This window comes from Balaenoptera acutorostrata, chromosome 5 (assembly GCF_949987535.1).
Source record: "Balaenoptera acutorostrata chromosome 5, mBalAcu1.1, whole genome shotgun sequence".
Lineage (NCBI taxonomy): Eukaryota > Metazoa > Chordata > Mammalia > Artiodactyla > Balaenopteridae > Balaenoptera > Balaenoptera acutorostrata.
The window spans coordinates 25,731,033-25,752,075 of NC_080068.1; the positions used below are offsets into that span (position 1 = coordinate 25,731,033).

Consider the following 21,043-nt stretch of genomic DNA (forward strand, 5'->3'; position numbering starts at 1 on the left):
TGGCACATATATACAATGGAATATTACTCAGCCATAAAAAGAAATCAAATTGAGTTACTTGTAGTGAGGTGGATGGACCTAGAGTCTGTCATACAGAGTGAACTAAGTCAGAAAGAGAAAAACAAATACCGTATGCTAACACATATATATGGAATCTAAAAAAACAAACAAACAAACAAAAAACAGCCATGTATATGTAAGAACTTAATATGTGACAAAGCTGGGACTCCAGTGGGAAAATAGTTGTTTCTTTGATATAATAAATGATGCCGATGTATACAAAAAAAACAAAAAAATTACCTAGTCTTAGTGATGGAATTAGATGTCATATTAGAGTTGAGATAATGAAAGACAGAAATTTCTGTTCGAACCCAGTAAATTATGGACCATTAAGCTATCTGGAGAATAAAGAAGAAGGAGCTGTAGTCAAGGATGATGAGTTTTATCTTAACCATGTTGTTTCTGAGATGCCTTAAGATATTCAGGAGGCACTGGAACACATGGGTCTAGATCTTGGGAGAGATATTAAGGTTGGAAAAATATGTTTTTGGAAATTGTTGGCCAGTTGTTGAAGTCAAAGGAATGCATGGAGTCACTGAAAGCAAGTGCATGTAGTGAGAAAAAGCATGACTGAGGACTCAAACTTAAGGCACAAAACTATTTCAGGGAGCAAGAAGAGAAGTTAGCTGGAAAAGGAGAGCAGCATAGAGCAGCAACTGAGGGAACACCATCATCACTCCACACAACTAGGGTTTCTCAAGGAAACAATACCATTGAGTTAAGAGATGGCTTCATTTTTTTAAGAATGAGGACACTTGTGCATATTTAAATACTGAAAGCACATAGTCAAAAGAAAAAAGAGGAGTTAAATATAAAGGAGAAAGGGAGATGATTGATGGGACAAGGAAAAATCCAAATGCTTCTATCTGCTGTAATGAAAGGAAGGGGGTAAGCAGAAAATGAGGTATGATCTGAAAAGTAAGCAACAGAAACTTGAGGATAGTCTCCCTAACAATCTCAGTTGGTTTTTTTTTTTTCCTTTCAAGAAAAGGGAATATTTGGCAACTATGAATGAGGAAATATTTCTTGACTTCAAAAGCATAGTTCACATTGTCATACTGACTGAAGTAAGTCAGAGAAAGACCAATATCATATGATATTGCTTATATGTGGAATCTAAAAAAATGGTACAAATGAACTTATTTACAAAACAGAAATAGAGTCACAGACATAGAAAACAGACTTATAATTACCAGGGTGGGAGGGGGGAGGGATAAATTGGGAGATTGGAATTGACATATACACACATATACACATATATAAAATGGATAATTAATAAGGACCTACTGTATAGCACAGGGAACTCATCTCAGTACTCTGTAATGGCCTACATGGAAAAAGAATCTAAAAAAGAGTAGCTATATGTATATGTATAACTGATTCACTTTGCTGTACAGCAGAAACTAACACAACAATGTAAATTAACTATACTCCAATAGAAAATTTTTTAAAAAATAATAAAAGTTTTAACAAAACAAAAGCCTAGTTCATAAAGGAAAATATTAATAAATTTGATTACATTAAAATAAAATACTCTGTAAGCAAAAGATACAATAAAGCATGAGATAACAAATTACATCCTGGGAAAATATGTTTGTAACACAGTAGTTTTCAGCTTCTGTTTAGACAAAGATGTAAAGAATATTACTCCTACTGTAAACTCAAGAAAAAGCTGAATAATATATAAAATCGTAACTTTTCCTTAACTAATCAGAGAGCTTAGGTCTCAGAGCAACCAACCAGGCTGAAATCTAAGGAAAGACAAAGGCCTCCATAGAGCAGAGCTTTCAGGCACAGGAGGAAGGGGTGTCAGTCTCCATAGAAGCTGGTAATAAAAATTCAACTGAAATATTTAATGACTTACTCAAGGTCAGGAGTAGGCCAGAATGAGTGTATAGAGCTTCTGATAGCCACAGACTCAAAGGTAGTTTGTCCTCACTAACACACTTTCATGGACCTCATCACATACTCATAAGAAAGACTGGGAGCACAGTAGGATCTGAAGAAGGCAATCCTTGGTGATACAGGCCTGTGAAAACAGAGCAGCAGTAGTCACTGCAGAGAAAACATAGCACAACACTTGCATCCTCATCCCTATATAACAAAAATGGCAGACCCTGTTGCCATCAGCACACCGCTGAAAACTCATTGCAATTAGGGATGGAACAAGAGAGGGGAAGGAAAGTTTCCTGGGATCAGATCATTAGAGATCTTCTGATCCTCTATTTCTAAGACAGGGACAGGGTCATTGAGAAAGCCCCATCCCTAAGACCCAAGAACACAGATTTTGCCTAAGATCAACATTGAAATAGAATAACAGAGAATGTTTCTGCTCCCAAACACCAGGCCAGCAAACGCTAAGAAATAAGTTAACAGTAGGTTACCACCGGGGGAGACACAGAAGCATGAATGGTGGACCTCTCTGATGTAGAAGTTCCCAGGAAAAGTCTAAACTGGAGGGTGGAGAACAAATTCTCCAGCCACCCAAATCCCACCCTAAACACAAGTGAACACCGGAGTAAATCTGAAGCTACAGGTGCACTGAGGGTGGGCATAGCAACAACAAAACCCTAACCCAGCTCAGTTACTGACTAGATTGATTCAACTCCCCCAACACACAAAGGATTAACAGAAAAAGAGGAAAGCCCACTTCCAGGCCTAAGTACTAATTCTTTCATACCCTACTATCCTACACACAACACAAAATAGATGAAGAAAAAGATGAAGAAGAAGATGAAGAAGAACAAAAACACACTCAAGAGAAAAAGCTAATACACAATCAAGAGATCCAGACTCAGAAAATACCCAAATTTGGAACTATCAGAAAGAGAATATATTAAAGACTGTAATGGGAAAGGTAGACAAGCTGCATGACCACATGGAGATTTTTAGCAAAGACAGAAACTAGTGGAAAAGAGTCAAATGGATATGCTAGGAATGTAAAACACCAGTATCAAAGAGGAAGAATGCCTTTGATGGGCTCATCAGTAGATGTGACACCATCAAGGAAATAATACAGAGAAAAAAAGAAATACAGAGAAATACTGTAATACAGAGAAAAAAAGTGAAAATGCATGAGAGCATTCAACAACTGTGAGACAGTATCAACCAAAATGCATTATTCGAATCTCAGAAAAAAGAAAAAGACAGAATAGATATTTTAAAAGACAATGGCCTAGGATTTTCCAAAAATATTTAAAGACATCAAAACACCAATTTAAGAAGCTCAGAAAACACCAAGCAGAGTAGTGTACACACACACACACACACCCCAATAATCAAATAAGCAAATTCAACAAAAATCAAAAAAAAAAAACTTCTACATATATTCAACTGAAAACCAAAGATAAGAGAAAATTTTTGAGGTAAAAAAATTTTGACCGCAAAAAAGGCAAAGTACATGTAGAGTAACAAAAGAAGAAAATATCTTGGACTTCTTGTTAGAAACTATGTAAGTGACATCTTTAAAAATCTGAAAGAATAAAAACTGTCAGCCCAAAACTCTACACAAAGTAAAAATAACTTGTAAAAATTAGGAGAGATAAAGACTTTTAGCCAGACAAATAATTGACAAATTCATTATAAGCAGACCTGCACAGCAAGCAATATTAAAGGAAGTTCTTCAAGCATGACATTACAGAAAGATACTTGGATCTACAAAAGAAATGAAGAGCACTATAAATGGTATGAAGAAAAATCTATGTTAATTTCATCTTTTCTTACTTCGAGTGACTATAACAGATCATTGCCCAAAGCAGGGCTTGACATAATTTTCCTGTTAAGGACAGATAGTAAATATTTTAGGCCTTTTGGGCCATACAGTCTCTCACTCACCACTCAGTGCTGCTGCTACAATGTGAAAGCAACCATTGACAATACATAAATGAATAGGCATGCCCATGTTACAATAACATTTTATGCAAAGCTAATTGTTGTTTAGGATTTGGCCTGCAGGCTAGTATTTGCCAAGCACGGGTCTAGAGCACAATTAGTAGCAATGTATTGTATGCTTATAGCATGTGTAAAAATATAACATATAACATCAATAGCAAGAATGACGGGAGGAAAGAATAGGGAGTTATTGTTTTTACACTAAAATTATAGTATACAATTATATCACTAAAATATATGAAAGTAGACTGTGATTAGTTAAAATGTATATGGTACTTCCTAGGGTGACCATTCATATTTTTTTAAAAATAAGTATAAATAATAAGCCAATAGTGGAGGTAAAATGTAATAACAAAAAATACACAATAATCCAAAGGCAGGGGGGAAAGAACAAAAAAAGATGGAATAAATAGACAACAACTAGCTAAATATTTGTTTTTAATCCAACCACATCAATAATTACATTAAATGTAAACAATCTACAAACACAGACACACACACACGCACACCAATTAAAAAGAAAGATTATCAGCTTGGACAAAAAAGCAAGGACTAACTCTATGTTTCATAGTTATATTTAAATATAATGACATATATAGGTTAAAGTAAAAGGATCAAGAAGTTTAAACCATGCAGACACTAATCAAAAGAAAATTGAAGTGGCTATATTAATATCAAGTAAAATAGATTTCACATCAAGGAATAATATAATGACAAATGGTTAATTCACCAAAAAGACATAACAATCCTAAAGGTACATGCACCTAACAGCAGAGCTTCAAAATACATGAAGCAGGGACTTCCCTGGTGTCACAGTGGCTGAGAGTCCGCCTGCCAATGCAGGGGAGACAGGTTCGAGCCCTGGTCTGGGAAGATCCCACATGCCACAGAGCAACTAAGCCCGTGTGCCACAACTATTGAGCCTACGCTCTAGAGCCCGCGAGCTACAAGTATTGAGCCTGCGTGCCACAACTACTGAGGCCTGCATGCCTAGAGCCCATGCTCCGCAACAAGAGAAGCCACTGCAATGAGAAGCCCATGCACCGCAACGAAGGGTAGCCCCTGCTCACTGAAATTAGAGAAAGCCCGCGTGCAGCAATGAAGACCCAACGCAGCCAAAAAAATAAATAATTTTAAAAAAATACATGAAGCAAAAACTTAAAAAACTAAAAGGAGAAATAGACAAATCCACAATGATATGCGTGGAGACATCAACATCCCTCTCTCAGTAATGGCTAGAACAAGTAAACAGAAATCAGTGAGGATATAGAAGACAACGACAGTACCAACAACTTGACCTAACTGACATTTATAACACAACGAATTCAACAACAACAGAATATACATATGTTTTTCAAAGTATGCATGGAATATTCACTAAGGTCATATCCTAGGTCCTAAAACAAACCTTAACATATTTAAGAGAATTGCAATAAAAACAAGTGTGTGCATATATAAAACATACTAATACTCATTAGAATCAGAATGAAATCACTACACTACATATCAAACTACGCTTTCAGGGAAATTTATAGTATTAAGTGCTTATAATAGAAAAAAAAAGGTCTCAAATCAATGATCTAAGCTGTCACCTTATAACTAGAAAAGGAGCAAATTAAACCTAAAACAAGCAGAAAAAGGAAATACTGTGTGTAATAAAGATAACTGATAAAGATTTACTTTCCAGAATATCTTAAGAATGGTAGCAAAACAACCCAACAGAAAAAAACTAGCAAAATATGTAAACAGGTAATTCAAAATTATTAAACACAAATTGTCAAGAAACTTATTAAGAGATTCTGAACTTCACTAGTTATCATGGAAATGCAAATTAAAGCCAAATGAGATATCATTATACGACCATCAATAAGTAAAAATTTTAAAGTCTCAAAACCCCAAATATTGATGAGGATTTAGAGCAATATAAACTTCTATGTACTGCTGGTGTTCCAGTCACAATGGAAAATAATTTGGTAACATCTAGTAAAGTTGAAAAGCAATTCTACTTCCAACCACACATTCTAGAAAAATTCTTGCAAATGCATACCAGAAGACAGTTAAAAGAATGTTTATAATGAATCAACTTCTAATAATAAAATACTGAAACAGGCTAAATGTCCATAAATAAGAAAGTAGATAAATATAATGTGATCTATTCATTCTGCATAGACTGGATTTTCATTTCACATACCAACATTGATTAACTTCACAAAGTATAGAGAAAAAGGGGAGAAAGAGTGAAGAGGAGCGTAAGACGGGGGCGGGGGGGGGAAGAAAGAGGATGGCACTTATAGAAAATTTTAAAACATGTAAAATAATATTCCAGTTCTGTATTGCATAGGGGTACACACACATGAGGTACAATCACAGAGGAATGCATGATAAACACTAAAATCAGAATAGTTATGATATTTGGGAGGAAGGGTGTAGGAGATGTGATCCGGAAGGGGAACACAGGGGTTTTCAACTGTATTGGGAAAGTTTGATTTATTAAACTGGGTAACAGGTACAAAACATCTACTATATTTTTCTTTATGACTTTGGTAGGTCGTAAATACTCATGAATTTAACAAACTAAATTATGTTAACGTGTGGAGAGGAAATGGGAGGAGCTAAGAAGCTTTGAGAAGACAGGTGGAGTTTTGTGCTGGCCTTTATGAACGCTGGATGAGGAACAAGTGGGGCAGTTGTATGGGTCCATCTGGGCCTGGAGACACAGGTTTGTGGAGGCCTCAGTCTGACTAGCTGTGTGGCTTTCTCCAGCAGGGCTCAGCAGCCTGGTGGAGAAGGACACCTTAGTTGACATAGTGTTGGGGTTTTGTCTGCGGACGCGGTGAGAGAAGGGTGAAGCCGAGAATGTGATACTACTAATGCGACTGACAAGTTTCTAGGCTAGATTGGGAAGTCATTAATGGGGAAAGATGTGACAGATTGGGGGCTGAGAGAAGAATTCAGTCCTAAGTGATAACTCCAGGGTATTGTCATGGGATAAATGAGTGGATGAAATAGAGTGGTGTTGATGGTCACTAGAGCACCAAAAGACAAAGAAACTGTACCAGCAAGGATGCTAGATGGGTTATTCCCATGGGAACTGCAACTGCCCAGAGGGATAGCAGGCGGAACCTGGGGACCAAGGGAAGACTATGTGTCTGGTAGAAAAGTCTAAAGAGAACAGGAGTTTGGCCAATGAGCATGATAAATAGGGACAGAGGTGTGGCAGAGCCAGACATAACAGCTTAGGAGGCCTCTTGTGGCACCAGGAAAACAGTAACCCTGCCTCCAGGTTCTGTATATGTGGCCGATCTACATTACAGTAGGCAGCAGGGTAGCAGAAAACTCCAGAAAAGCAGATTTCCATTAAGACGAAGAGACAAAGAAAACATTTTCTGAGGAGGTAGAAGGCAGATGATATTATTTTTCGTAGAAACAGAAGACCCCAAGGACCTTATATAATTATCTCAGAAGTGAGAGGATTAGAGGAATATTGAGTCATAGCCAACTAAGCCCGGGGCAAAATGGGGACGAAATAATGGGCCAGGATACATGACAGGAGGCACTTGTGGTTTAGGCCGTATCCCAGGATGACATGGGTGTGAGGCATCACACAATGGGCCATTCTTGGGTTCTTTTTTTTTTTTTTGGCTGTGTTGGGTCTTCGTTTCTGTGCGAGGGCTTTCCCCAGTTGCGGCAAGCAGGGGTCACTCCTCATCGCAGTGCGCGGGCCTCTCACTATCACGGCCTCTCTTGTTGCGGAGCACAGGCTCCAGACGCGCAGGCTCAGTAATTGTGGCTCACGGGCTCAGTTGCTCCGCGGCATGTGGGATCTTCCCAGACCAGGGCTCGAACCCGTGTCCCCTGCATTGGCAGGCAGACTCTCAACCACTGCGCCACCAGGGAAGCCCCATTCTTGGGTTCTCAGTGGACCTCTGGTTAAAGATGCTTCCTGGCCTGTTCCAGCTGAGGTCCAGGCAGGGAGTACTGGAGGCTTGACGACACTGTATACCTATGATTTTCATTTAGGTTTCCAAACATTGCTCTGATATGAAGTGTTGAATGAATTATTATTTCCTAGCCATTTCAAGAAGAAACATAAAGTCTCCATTATGCCGATGGTATAGCCTTTCAGTAGCTAAGCTACTAAACTGCTCACTTCATGTCAGTGTTTCAAAACTTCTGGAGCCAGGACTTCATTCTGATAAACCAGATATAATTCACAATGCCAAATCCCTTTAAAACCTTCTAAACATCTGGAATTTGCAACATGGTGTGTGCATGGGCTGATCTTCTAAGGATCAGCCGAATGCTATATGACGCTAAGAAGAGGTAAAATCAGGAATGTGATCCAGATGGGATTCACCTCTGCCTTCTCAGCTCCTTTCCCCTCATGGGAAATGTCAAGTACTTTGAAGACTACCATCACTGCAGGAAAATTATATTCACAGTTTTTCAACCAGGCCCCTATTCTCAGTAACAGGGATTTATTCTTACGTTATATCATTCAAAAGTAATAGCAGAATTAAAAATAAGATTTCAGGAAAAAATGTTTCCTTGGAAAAAAATGGCATAGATTGGCAAATATTTTACCTAAAAAATTCAGGCACGTATTTAAGGTCAAAGTCCCTCCTGGCTTCTCATGAGGGCCCTGACCAGACAGAGGATATGAGCCAGCAATGGATGAACGTTCAGGGGCAATGATTCAGCCCAGGAAAACCAACTGTGTCAGGAGACAATTGAATGCTCCAGGCCATCAGTATGGTCTCACTACTAATATTAAATTTGGTGAGGACACGCTTTGTCACAAGTAGAATAAAGATGAGAGTTGTTAGAGCTCCACTTTGATCAGAAGTCCAGCTTTGGGGACTCAGTCAGCTATGTCCTCCTCAATTTTACCACGAGGAAGGAGCACGGATATGAAATAGAAGACGTGGATTAAGCAAAACCAAACAGCCATATTCTTTTAAGGCTTTACCACTCAAAACGTGGTTCCTGGACCAGTGGTACCTGCATCACCTGGAAGCTTGTTAGAAACACAGAACCTTAAGCCAGACCCCAGATCTACTAAAGTGAATTCACATTGTGGCACAGATGATTCCTATGCACATTCAAGCTTGAAAAGCATGACTTTAAGGCAAAGAAGACCACCCAGATTCCAGGCTCATAAACTGGGAGAGATGAATAGGGAGTTCCCTCAGATAAAAAGTCAATAGGGGCTAAAGGCCTATGTCACTTAACCAGACTTTCTAGACTGATGCCAGGAGCTGTCATGGGTCCTGACATGGGCTTCAGTCTCTCCAGTGATTGGCTCATGTCCTACCTCCAGTGCTTCTATCTCTCCAGGATTTTACAATCTGGGTTATCTGCCTGGGACCCTTGATACCCACTTACCCTCCCATCCACACCTATTATTAGCTGGCCTCTTTGAGATGGAGTCTTGTCAGTGACGAGGTCTGACCCACCCTAGATTCAGTCCCCCGCTTGTACTCCCTTTTCTCTTTGCTCTCTCCAGCCTCCACTCTGCTGCCTGACTCTTGGCAGTACACTCGATTCTTGGCAGGGTCAGACCAGGGTACCTCTGGGCCTAAACAGAGCCAGGCCACTGCATGCCACACTTCAAAAAGTGTTGGAGGTTGGCAAGGACAGTAAGATGGCAGCTCACATTAAGAACTAGTGTCATAATGTCATCAAAAGCATGATCACCTAGAGTTCAACAATTCACTGAAAATGTCTGGAGATTGGGGGTTTTAGGGCACACAGTGGTTGCTTGTGACACATGGAAACAGGAAGAGAGAGGGTAGAAACAAGAGAACCATTTCAATAAAATACAATTGACCAGCATATTACACTTTCCTTTTCTCCTGTGAACATCAAATCAACGGATAATCTGCTAATATCCACCCGCATTCTTCAAAGGCTTCTATCTTCATCACTGCTTTAGAAATTCACTTTAGTCAATAGCAGCTATGATTTTCTGAGTAGTTATGTGCCCTTTCTGAACACATATTATGTGTCATGCTCTGTGGCATCACTTTATAGGCATTATATTAATTTTCATAACAAATTTAAGACGTAACTCCAGGTTTACTGGTGAAGAATGGAAGCTTAAGAATAATTTATTCCAGGGCCCATTTAATAATTGGAGAAACAGGATATGAACTTGAGTTTCTGATTCTAGAGCCCTACTCTACCTGCTACTACTTTTTAATTTTACCATGCAAAAATTTTCAACCTTTTATTATCCCTTAAGAAAAAAATTAGGGCAGAAGGGTAGAGAGGAAGGAGGGAGTCTAGGAGACATTTATTTTACTTATACTGTCTTTTATTTAGATTATTCTCTTTCTTAAACATAAAAACCTTTGGAAAACCTATAGCCTATCAATATAGCATCTAATGCCTAAGTACCAGAAGCCCCAGGAAAGAGAAGACCAGGTCATGATAGATGTTTTCATAATTCTATTTATAACATCCTGTCTGATTGAAACATACTAATCTCTGGTTCTTTTACTTGATCCTGATGTAAATATACTTTCAGTGGTCAAGTCAGCATGAAAAAATAATCAAGACCAAAAATTCAAAATAATTGAAATTTTAAAATAGAACCAAATGATTGAACACATCCAACTCTCTGGATCCATTATTCTGGTTACTTAACAAAGGGGTAATATTTTCTTCATTTGTTTTTTTAAATTGCAGAGCTGTCTTTCAGAGATCACAATCCCAGTCAAGAAATAATCCCAAATTACAATGAGTATTAAATGGTCACTGAAACTAGCAAAATCTTGATGTTCAGAAGGACAGAACACAAAGCAATACACAATACAGAGAACTCAGTTCAGCAAGCATAGTCAAAGGGACTATGTCCTTGGCTCGTTGTCAACCAGAGGTCAGTCTGTCGCTCATTTGTTTCAAATTAGTATAAGAGCAACGTGGGTCTCCACTGTATATAAAGTCAGAAAGGCAGGCTCTGTCAATCCCTGTGACGAGGTACCCTTAATCCCAAGAACTCAGCACACCTCAGCACTGCAGCAGATCTGCCCCAGAATTTAAAGTTTCCAACAATGATCAGATGTCCTAAGGGGGAGCAGTTGGACCAGCTTTGGGAATACAGCGGGTCAGCCGTCTGACTTGTTAGACTGTGTTCCGTGTCAGTTATAAAAATAACAGCAACCTGAAGAATTACAAAGTAAAGATGTGAAAACCTGTTTGATTTAATCTCAGTCATCTCTTCACAAGAGGTGTGTTACCTATGTCTACCTATCAGCACTCTTTAAACACTGAGATAAAATGTTCTAACAGAATATAGAATTGAAGAGACTTAAGGAAACTAGGGGTCACTTCATTCAAGAGGTGAGCACACTGAGACCCAGAGATGGGACAGAAAAACTCCATGCGCTAGGTGGCCACACTGGGATCAGCGAGAAGGTCTTTTGTTCTAAGGTGGGCTTTTACCCTTTTGTTCACAGTGTGACACTCCTGGTTGCTTCTCACATGTCATCCAAAGGATAGGAACTTTCATTGAATGTTCCAGAAAAGATTGTAATTTCATGGAAATTTTTTTCTATAAATACTTCATGTGACGCATTGTATTTTTGCTTACTTAATAAAAACTTGTAAAACTGGTCTCGAGCCCCAAATACACTGTTTTGTTTTTTGTTTTTTTAATTGCTATCACACAGCACAGGTTTAAAAAATGGTACAAGAGGGTTTTATGGCAATTCACCTGATGCTTGGGTATTTTTAAATGGCCTTCTCTTCATCTGAAAACTAAGTAAAGGACAGGAGTCTACTGTCCACACTTAAGATGACAGGGCTTTTTTCCTGATACTTTTATTCGGCAGCTGCGTATTCTAAATGTAATGGCTCCTAGCAGCCCATCTCAAGCCTATCTCAAGAAGCAGAGATGTACAGAGAGAATCTTAATTTGGATGGAGGTTGATTCTCTTCTCACCTGTACTAAAGAGGACTCCGAGGAAACGCTGCTGTGGCAATGGCATTTCCTCTTACAAAATGATGCAATAACATTTTTCACCAGCTTTCTTGAGGTATAATTGACAAATGTAATTGTGTATATTTAAAGGGTGCAAAGTGATGATTTGATAAAGTGATGCAATAACGTTTAAAGAACACCCTAACTAGGCAACAAAGTCATCTCAAATATTTTAATGAGTGTGAGGCCCTCTCCCTGTGTCAGGGGACAACAAATGAATGAGCTGTGCAAAGTATGTGTAATGAAAAAAATGACATGAAAGGAAGGTATACACGTGATTTATCACATGCTCTGACCAGGGTATATAAGCATCCCTCTACACATGCTGATAGTCATACTCAGGATCTTGTCTTCAACAGCAAACCAAAGTCACCACCCCTGACACCATGAGCCATTACAGGAACTATTACGGAGGCCTGGGCTTCAGCTATGTTGGCTTTGGTGGCCTGGGCTTTGGTAATGGCTTTGGATGTGGCAGCTTCTGCAGATTGGGCTATGGATGTGACTTCAGAGACTATGGGTATGGCTCTGGTTATGGAAGCTTCGAATACGTCTGCCATGGCCACCCATCCTTCTACGGAAGATACGGATTTTCTAGCTTCTACTGAAATCCTACCCCAGGAGCCCAACAGCTGAAATTATAGGGGGCTTTCCAAATTGTGATCTCAAAAACTGGAAAACAAAGATCATGCTGGAGTTATTGCACAAAAATATCTAGCTTCTCAGAATTTTGGACAATTTTTCAATATACTCCTGTATCTCCATCACAATCCTAGAATCCTCTAATTTTGCTTTTATAACTGATAGGGATTATCCATTCACCTTCCAGTAAAACATTAAATTTGAAACAAACAAACAAACAAATAATAAACAAGAAAGTTTCAAAATCCTTATGAACACTGTCACACATGTACACCCAAGGCCAGTTAAATACCACCTGCTCAAGCAAAACTAAAACTGAAGCGTCGGCTATATCCGCAGGCCATTTCTAATATAGACATCAGAAGGTCACTCACAGAACCGACTGAATTCTTTATGAGGATACATTTCAGGTTCAAATTAGTATTGACTGAATTAGCTATAGTTTCTGATGATTAATTGCTCGTTTTCTTTTGAAATCTGAAATTTCAAAGTAAGACAGATAATGAATTTAATTAAAATTTTATCTTCTGCTTTTTCTTATGACAGGCAAGAATAAATGTGTATTCGTGATGATTGTAATTTCACTTTAACTCTCCAGAGACATTCATAGAGGGCCTGAGGTTATCTACAAAGAATATAATATGACATAACTAAGTTTTCTCATTCATACTGCAGATGATGAGTCTGAATTCTTTCACTGCAAGCAGTTTCTTTACACACAAGTGTGTACACAATCACACATTCTACCTAAAATATTTACTCAATAAAACTGCACCACAGTAAGAGCAAACATAGGTACTCAAAAATTTTAAAAAGAAAAAGAAAGAAAATTTAATTGCTAAACTTGAATTGGGAAGAATATCTACAAAAAGAACAAGGCTGAGTAGTGAAGTTCCAAGCAATTGTTCCACCCGCAAATTCATTTAGAGTTTCTCTGGTGCCTCTCATGCAACTAAAAAAATCATGGATTAATTTAATGAATTCCTCTATAACATGGGCTAATCTTCTGTGATTAGCTGGAGTAAATGAAGGATTATTACTGAGGCAGTATGGTATTTAAGCTCAGATTTTATGTGAAAAGTATGTCATTAATTTATGCCTGAATACTGAATAAAACATTTTCCTTCCCCATCTTCTCAATCTCAGGATGAAGTTCTCCAACTTTTAGGACTGTTTTGATCCCACATGTAAGGAAAAGTAAGGAAAGGAAATACCATAATCATTAGTTCATGTGACATGTATTTATTGAGCATCTACTATACAGAATGTAATGTTGTAAATAGAAAAATTTCCTTTTATATTCTGTCTTTGCCAAAGTAATAATTTTCAATCCTTAAATAGCATAACCAACATAACATACACCTCTGCATGCTTCTCTCCCTCTTTCTCCACCCCTCTACTCCCCACACCCCTCTATCTCCCACCCCGTAACATTGTAGCACTTAATACTCCCTGGGTCTTTTCTCTTTAGTGAACTACTCTGGGAATTTCTTCACCAGTTGTTTTTCCTTTGTCTGGCAAGTTAATAAGTCTGTCTTTGTTTGACTATTTCTTGCTGCTGTGTTCTGGAATCTTTTATAATTTAACTCTATTTTAGTCTAGCATGCATATCTGAATCCCTATTACAGTAATTTAGCATCAATGACATTGTAGCAAAGTGGTGAAGAGAGCTATTATGGACGCAGACTACCTAGGCTCTGACACTTTGAGACCTTGGGCAATTAACTCAACCGTATTATTCCTTAGTTACCTCATCATAAACTGGTGAAATGGTAATACCTGTCTAACAAATTGTGGAGAAAAGTAAATAAATTAACATATGCAAAACTTTTAGGTATTCCATTTCTAGCAGAAATGGACCAAAGCAACTGAATACTATATGTCCCGCTGATCAGAAGTAGATACAAAAAGCAAGGTACCTGAGCATTTTGATAAATAAACAAAAGCAGGAAAATTGTAAGAAGGAGCTATAACTTGAAGAATTAAACCACATGAGGGTGAAGCTTTCATTTCCCCTCTGTTTTCTTATAGTTTTGACCTGAAGGCAGTCCTTATTTTTTTGACATGGGCCATAAAACTGTGACAGGTTTAAAAGAATTTAAATCATATAAGCATGTTTTCAGAACATAACAGTATTAAACTAGAATTTAATTACAGAAAAAAATCTGAAAATACAAATATTTGGGAAATAGGCAACACATTCCTATATAACCACTGGGCCAAAGAGGACATCACAAAAGTAATTAGAAAATAATTTGAATTATGAAAGTAAAAAATAATATCAAAATTTGTCAAATGCAACAACTAAAGTAGTGCTTACAGAAATTTAGTAAGCAACTATTAGAAAAGTCTCAAATCTATGATTTAAGCTGCCATCTTAGAAAACTAGAATGAGTGCATTAAACTCAAAGCAAGCAGAAGGAAGAGAATAATATAAATAAAAGCAAAATCAATGAGATTGAAAATTAAAACAATTGAGAAAAATCAATAAATCCAAAGGCTGTTTCTTCGCAAAGATAAATAAAATTGATATACTTCTAGCCAGATTGACCAAGAAAAAAGAGAGAAGCTATAAATTACCAATAAACTACATTTCAATTTAAAAAAAAGGTGTAACTTAGATAAAATTGAACACTTTCTTGAACAAAAACTACCAAATCTCACTCAAGCAGAAATGTATAACCTGAATAGCTCTGTACCTATTACAAAACTTGAATTCATATTTAAAAACTGCAAATAAAACTCCAGGCTAGATGACTTTCCTGATGAATGGTACTAAAAATTTGAAGAACAAATAACAAAAATCTACACAAACTCTTTGAGAAAACCAAAAGTGGGGAATAATTTCCAACTCATTTTATGAGGCCAGCATTAACCTAATGCAAAATCAAAGACACTGTAAGGAAAAAAAAAAAAAGACCAATATCTCTCATGAACTTAGACTCACAAAAAAATTATCAACAAAACCTTAGCTATAGCAAATCTAATTCAAAAGTATATAAGAGGGATTTATTCTAGAATAAACCAGTATACAGAGGGGTTTATCTAGGAATGAAAAATTAGTTCAACATTCAAAAATCTCTCAATGTAATTCACTATATCAACAGAATAAAAAATGAAAACATATGATCATCTCAAAGATGCAGAAAAAATAACTGACAAAATTCAATGTACAGAAAATAAAAACTCTTATCCAGAAAATTAAAAACAAACAAACAAACAAAAAGACCCTCTCAATTTAGGAATAGAATGGAAGTACTTTATCTTGATAATGGCCATCTACAAAAATGCCACAGCTATCATCATAACTGGATAATAAAAGATTCAGTACTTTGCTGCTAAGGTCAGGAATAAGGTAAGAATTTCCACTCTCATCTTTCCTCTTCAGTATCATACTGGAGGTCATGACCAATGCAACAAGGCAAGAAAAACATACAAGACATACAGATTGGAAAGGAACAACTAATATTGTCTCTTTGCAGACAACACGATTACCTATGTAGAAAATAACCAAAAATATCTACCAAAAAAGCTAGAAATAATCAGTTCATCAAAGTTGCACAATATAAGGGCAATATACAAAAATCAGTTGTCTATAAACTGCCAATGAAAAATGGAAAAATAAAGTTTTTTAAAGTACCATTTATTATAGTACCAAAAAACATAAAAACATTTAGAAATAAATCAAACAAAATATGTACAGAATCTGTATGCTATAAATCTATAAAACATTGATAAAAGAAAATAAGATAAAATCAAATGAAGATATATACAATGTTCATGGATTGAAAGGCTCATTATTGTTAAGATATCGATATTTTCTAAACTGATCTATATATCATTAGGAAAATACAAATTAAAACTCTAATAAGCTATTATTATGTGCCTACTAGAATGGTATAATTAAACATTTTTAAAATTGTCAATATCAATCTCTGACAAGGATGTGGACCACCTGAAATTCTTGTCCATTGCTGGTGGGAAGGCAAAATAGTACAACCACTTTGGAAAAAAGTCTGGCAGTTTCTTATAAAGTTAATCATAACCTGGGTCATACCATATGACCCAGCAATCTTGCTCCTGATTATTTACTTAAGAGAAATAAAACATGATCACAGAAAAACATGTTTTTTTAAAACTAAAAACTCAAAATCAAAATAAATGGATAATCACACCAAAGCAAATCCATACAATGGAATATTACTCAGCAATAGAAAGGAATAAATCACTGATACCCACAAAACTCGGTGAATCTTAAGCACATTATTGTAAGTGAAGGAAGCCAGACTCAGAGTGCTCCATTCTGTATGATTCAATTTACACGGCATTCTGGAAAAGGCAAATTATAGAAACAGAAAACAGTTCAGTGGTTTCTAATGGTTAGAAGTGAGCAGGAGAGGTTGACCATAAAGGTGTAGAAAAGAGAAGATTATAGGTGATGTAACTGTTCTGTATCTTGATTGTGGAGTGAGTATATGACTGCTTACATTTGTCAAAAATTCTAGAACTGTACACCAAAAACTATGAATTTTACTGTGTGCAAATTTTAAAACAGTGAAACAAAAGAAGATATTAGAAAATATAGCGTGTGGTCAATAAATATTACTAGCATTATCAATTTTAATACTATTTACTATTAACATGGCTAGACAAGTGGAAGATGGCCTTAGAGAGGTACAATTGGAATGCTTGGATAATAACCATTCAATCAGGAGGAATGCAGAGACATAAATGGAAGCAAAAAGAAATCCATTCCAAAGGAGTAAGAAGAATAAACTGGGAAACAAATATTGACTTATAGGCGCCAAGAGTCCAAATTATCAAGACTTAAGTGATAAACTTAAGTTTGATATGAATGGGCCTCAATAAATAGGGGCATCCTTGAGTTTGGGGTGGGGGATAAGGAAGCAGTAGAAAGGGCTTCTGTGGAGGGGCAATTCTCAGCATCACATATGTATCCAAGTCATAAATCAAGGAAGGATACCCAGAGTAAGGTAAGGACACGGGGAAATAGATGCAGGCAGGTGTCCTGGGAATCAGGGCACCTCGACCACTGGGTACAGAGCCAGGCTCCTGACTGCAAGGTACACAGCAGCCAAAACTAAGGAGAGATTCAGAAAGCCAACCAGGCTCAGACAACTGATGTGACTGCAGCCTGGTGTTCAATGGCAAAAATTCATACCACCAGTAACCCAGACACCAGTGTGCAAGCAAGCAGCAAACACTGCCAGTGGGCTACTCCTTTGATGAGATTTTTGGTAAAAGGGTAACAAAATGGAGTGGAGGATGGAAGTAAAGAGCCATTAACATACTATGTGGCTGGGATCTCATTGGCTCTGTGTTCAGGGTCACTTTCTAGACAGGGAACAAGGAACGGTGCTTGAACACAAAACAAACAAAACAAAACAAAAATCGAAGGAGGTAAGAGAATTATCTCAGCAGATACCTGTGACTGCTTCATGGGAGAGGTGATATTTGGTCAGACTTTAAGAGATATGTACATCAAAAAGATGGGTATAGATAAAAGGAAGCCAGGGGGGAGAAGGGAGGGAGAATGAAAGAAAACAAGGAAGAAAATATTGAAAGTGGAGGCAGTGCAAGCAAAGACCTAAAGCCACAAATGTACAATATGCATAAATAACAGGAAATGAGCTAGTCTGATGGGAGGAGAGTGCACGGAACAGCAGCAGGAAGTGGGTACACTATCATTGAATGAAATCATTCACAGGGAGGCATAACCACTTCTGCTTCAGATGTTAGACATGGTGTTTGTAAGCCAGAAGATAGGACAGTCTGGGTTACCTACTTCCTGCCCTGTTAGTTCACAGCCTCACTCAAATTAAACAAATATGAATTGAGCAACTGTCATGCCTAACTAGCATGCAAAGTACTGTAATTCAGAAATAATATATGTCACTAATACCTTTAAGTGGGATTTACAATCTGGACGACAGAATCCAAAATACCCACCAGAAAGAAAAATAGCTTAAGGAAAAGGATTAATGAATCTGCCTTCCAATCTTTGCCTCCAAGGCACAGAATCAACAAGCACTTTCTGAATGTATGGTATTGGTATTCTGTGCTAGACATTTATATATATTCTCAAATTTAGCTTTGTTTCCTTCTGACTTTTTCTCTTCTTTCCTTTCTTTCTAGAACTGAATATATCTAGTCAGTGGATAAGTCAAGAGACAAATAAGAAAGAAACCACATTGCAAAACAGGATTTTAAAATTTCACTTTAAAGATGGGTAAATGGAGATTGAGAACAGTTGGAAAATTTGTCCAGGGTCAAACAGGGAACAAGTTAGGGAGCTGGGATTTAACTTCAGCTTCAAAACGTTAAAACTATTGTTTTTACACTGAGCAAAATCTAGTCCCTGAAAATTACAATTTATAGAAATTAAAAGACTTGTCATTTGGTTGAGAAAATTCCTCCTGAAAGAGGAAACAGTAAAGTTCCATTTCATGCCACAAAATATGTTCCCCAGGCACCAACTCATTTTAAGATAGGTGATTATTCAATCTGGCTGTAATATTACCATTTCTATTTTCCTCCCTACTTTTATGTTTTCATGTTGATCATTTTACTTTCTTTTCCTTTTTTTTTTAAGCCATTTTCAATTAAGATTTCTAATTAGCTTCCAAATTTGAGACACATCTCTAGTACAAAGCAAATGGCAGGAGTAGTAATTATGGGACAGATGTCTCTTGTCTTTCTGGGGATGAAACAAGGCTTTTTTTCTAAGTTATGAAATACTAGGGAATTTTTCATGATTTTTTTCTTATTTTTAATAATAGTTAACTGAATTGAGAGATACTGAATTGATCTAAAAAAGTCAACATCCTTTCCAACCCAGATGCTGAGAACCTCTCTTCTGGGATAGTCTTAGTTTAACTCTCACGCTCTGAGTCCTTGAAACTTTTATTGCTGCAAATAGACAATCTCCACATTTTATATGAAATCAAATCATTTCTTTAGGTGCTAAAGTAGGCACTACCCCAAGTCATCTTCGTCACTTTCAGACTTTTAAAACTTAGGTGAATTTTACAAATCAAGAAGAATAAGCATAAGATTCAGAGCAGCTAAGAGGCAGGCAGTATTTTTTGTGGTTTTCCTTTGTTTGATTTAAGAAAACAAATATTACTAACACTAACACTGAAAATTACTTAGTAAGCTCTAACTCCAGTGCTCCTTACTGGTACTTAAGGCAGTATTTTCACATGCAAAGTATAATCAGGATTTAAAGCAGTTAACCATATAATTCAGGTCAAGAAAAATCTTCTGCCTTAAAAAGCTAAACCACTGAAGCAAACATTTATTTATTAATTTTTTCTTCTGGCTTGAATTATCCAGATTCTAGAAAATTATCAAACATAATTTAATGTGCATAGCCATAAAATAGGTCAAGTGACCTAAATGCAGGCCAGCCTCAGGAGTATAAGGAACCCCTTAAAATACATATTTCTAAGAGAGAAAATTCTGAAACATTTTCTAATGTAAACCTGGAAATACTGGTTAAATATTAAGTTCAATAACGGTGCACACACACACAAAACACATATACATCTGTTTGTACTACAGAACTTCCCAGAAACTATAACATGTTAATGTGTATTTAAATCTCCTGAGAGTGGTACAGTATTCAGAAATTTTCAAACCTTCTTGACCCCAAACCATTTTATACAGAACATATTATGGAACTAGTATTTGGACACATTGAGAACCTCTTTGCACAGTCATAAGCCCTTTACACTGTACTTTGGCAGGAGATGTAGAAGCGTAGGGTTGGGTGGCAGATTTGAAAGCTTCTATATTCAAGGGACCAGCAGAGAACAACAAATGACATAGCACAGAAATGCCAAGGGCAGAAAGTGGCCAAGCAGAGCTGGTCTGAAGACACTTTACCCGAGCCATTAAGGCCCTATGGGACTGGGCCGGTTACCATATTCATGTTCATCCCATTTTCAACCCAGCTTCATCTTATCCTTGTCTCCACCTCTGTGACTTTGCTACAGCCACTTTATTCTTTTTTTTCAGTTACGTTCTTTATTCACTGCTGTTCCATCTGCCTGGGACTCTTTTCCTTACACTTCAGCTCTTAGTTGAAACATCATCTTCCAAAGAAACACCTCTGTCTAGTCCGTCTACAGTAGATTCCTCCCTTATTTCCCAATATTTTCTCCTACAGAACTCTGCAATTTCTCTTCATAGCATTTATCACAATTTTTATTCACATATTGATATTGCTTATTTATTTCATGTCACTTTCACTGGATTGTAAGCACCATGAGGGTGGGACTGGACCATGCCTGTTTTGTCCAAGTCTATAAAATCACCAATACCTCATAGATGAGTGTTTGCCATATAGCAGGCCTTTAATGAATATGTGTTGATTTAATAATAAGTAATAATAATTAGTTCATTCCTTTACATGTCTACCTAGGCCTGGCCTAACTGAAACCT

The 21,043-nt window shown here is 37.1% G+C and overlaps 1 protein-coding gene across 10 annotated transcripts in view; it reads right to left on the minus strand.

Annotated features, from left to right (window-relative positions):
• INPP4B (inositol polyphosphate-4-phosphatase type II B) overlaps nucleotides 1-21,043 on the minus strand; it is a 779,792-nt gene that overhangs the window by 381,114 nt on the left and 377,635 nt on the right. Inside the window, exon 5 of one of the 10 annotated variants that reach the window (XM_057546955.1) lies at nucleotides 1,925-2,089. The exons of the other annotated variants lie outside the window; for them this stretch is intronic. The gene's annotated coding sequence lies outside the window, so the exon portion shown is untranslated. The remainder of the gene's footprint in view (nucleotides 1-1,924; nucleotides 2,090-21,043) is intronic. 10 annotated transcript variants of the gene reach the window in all.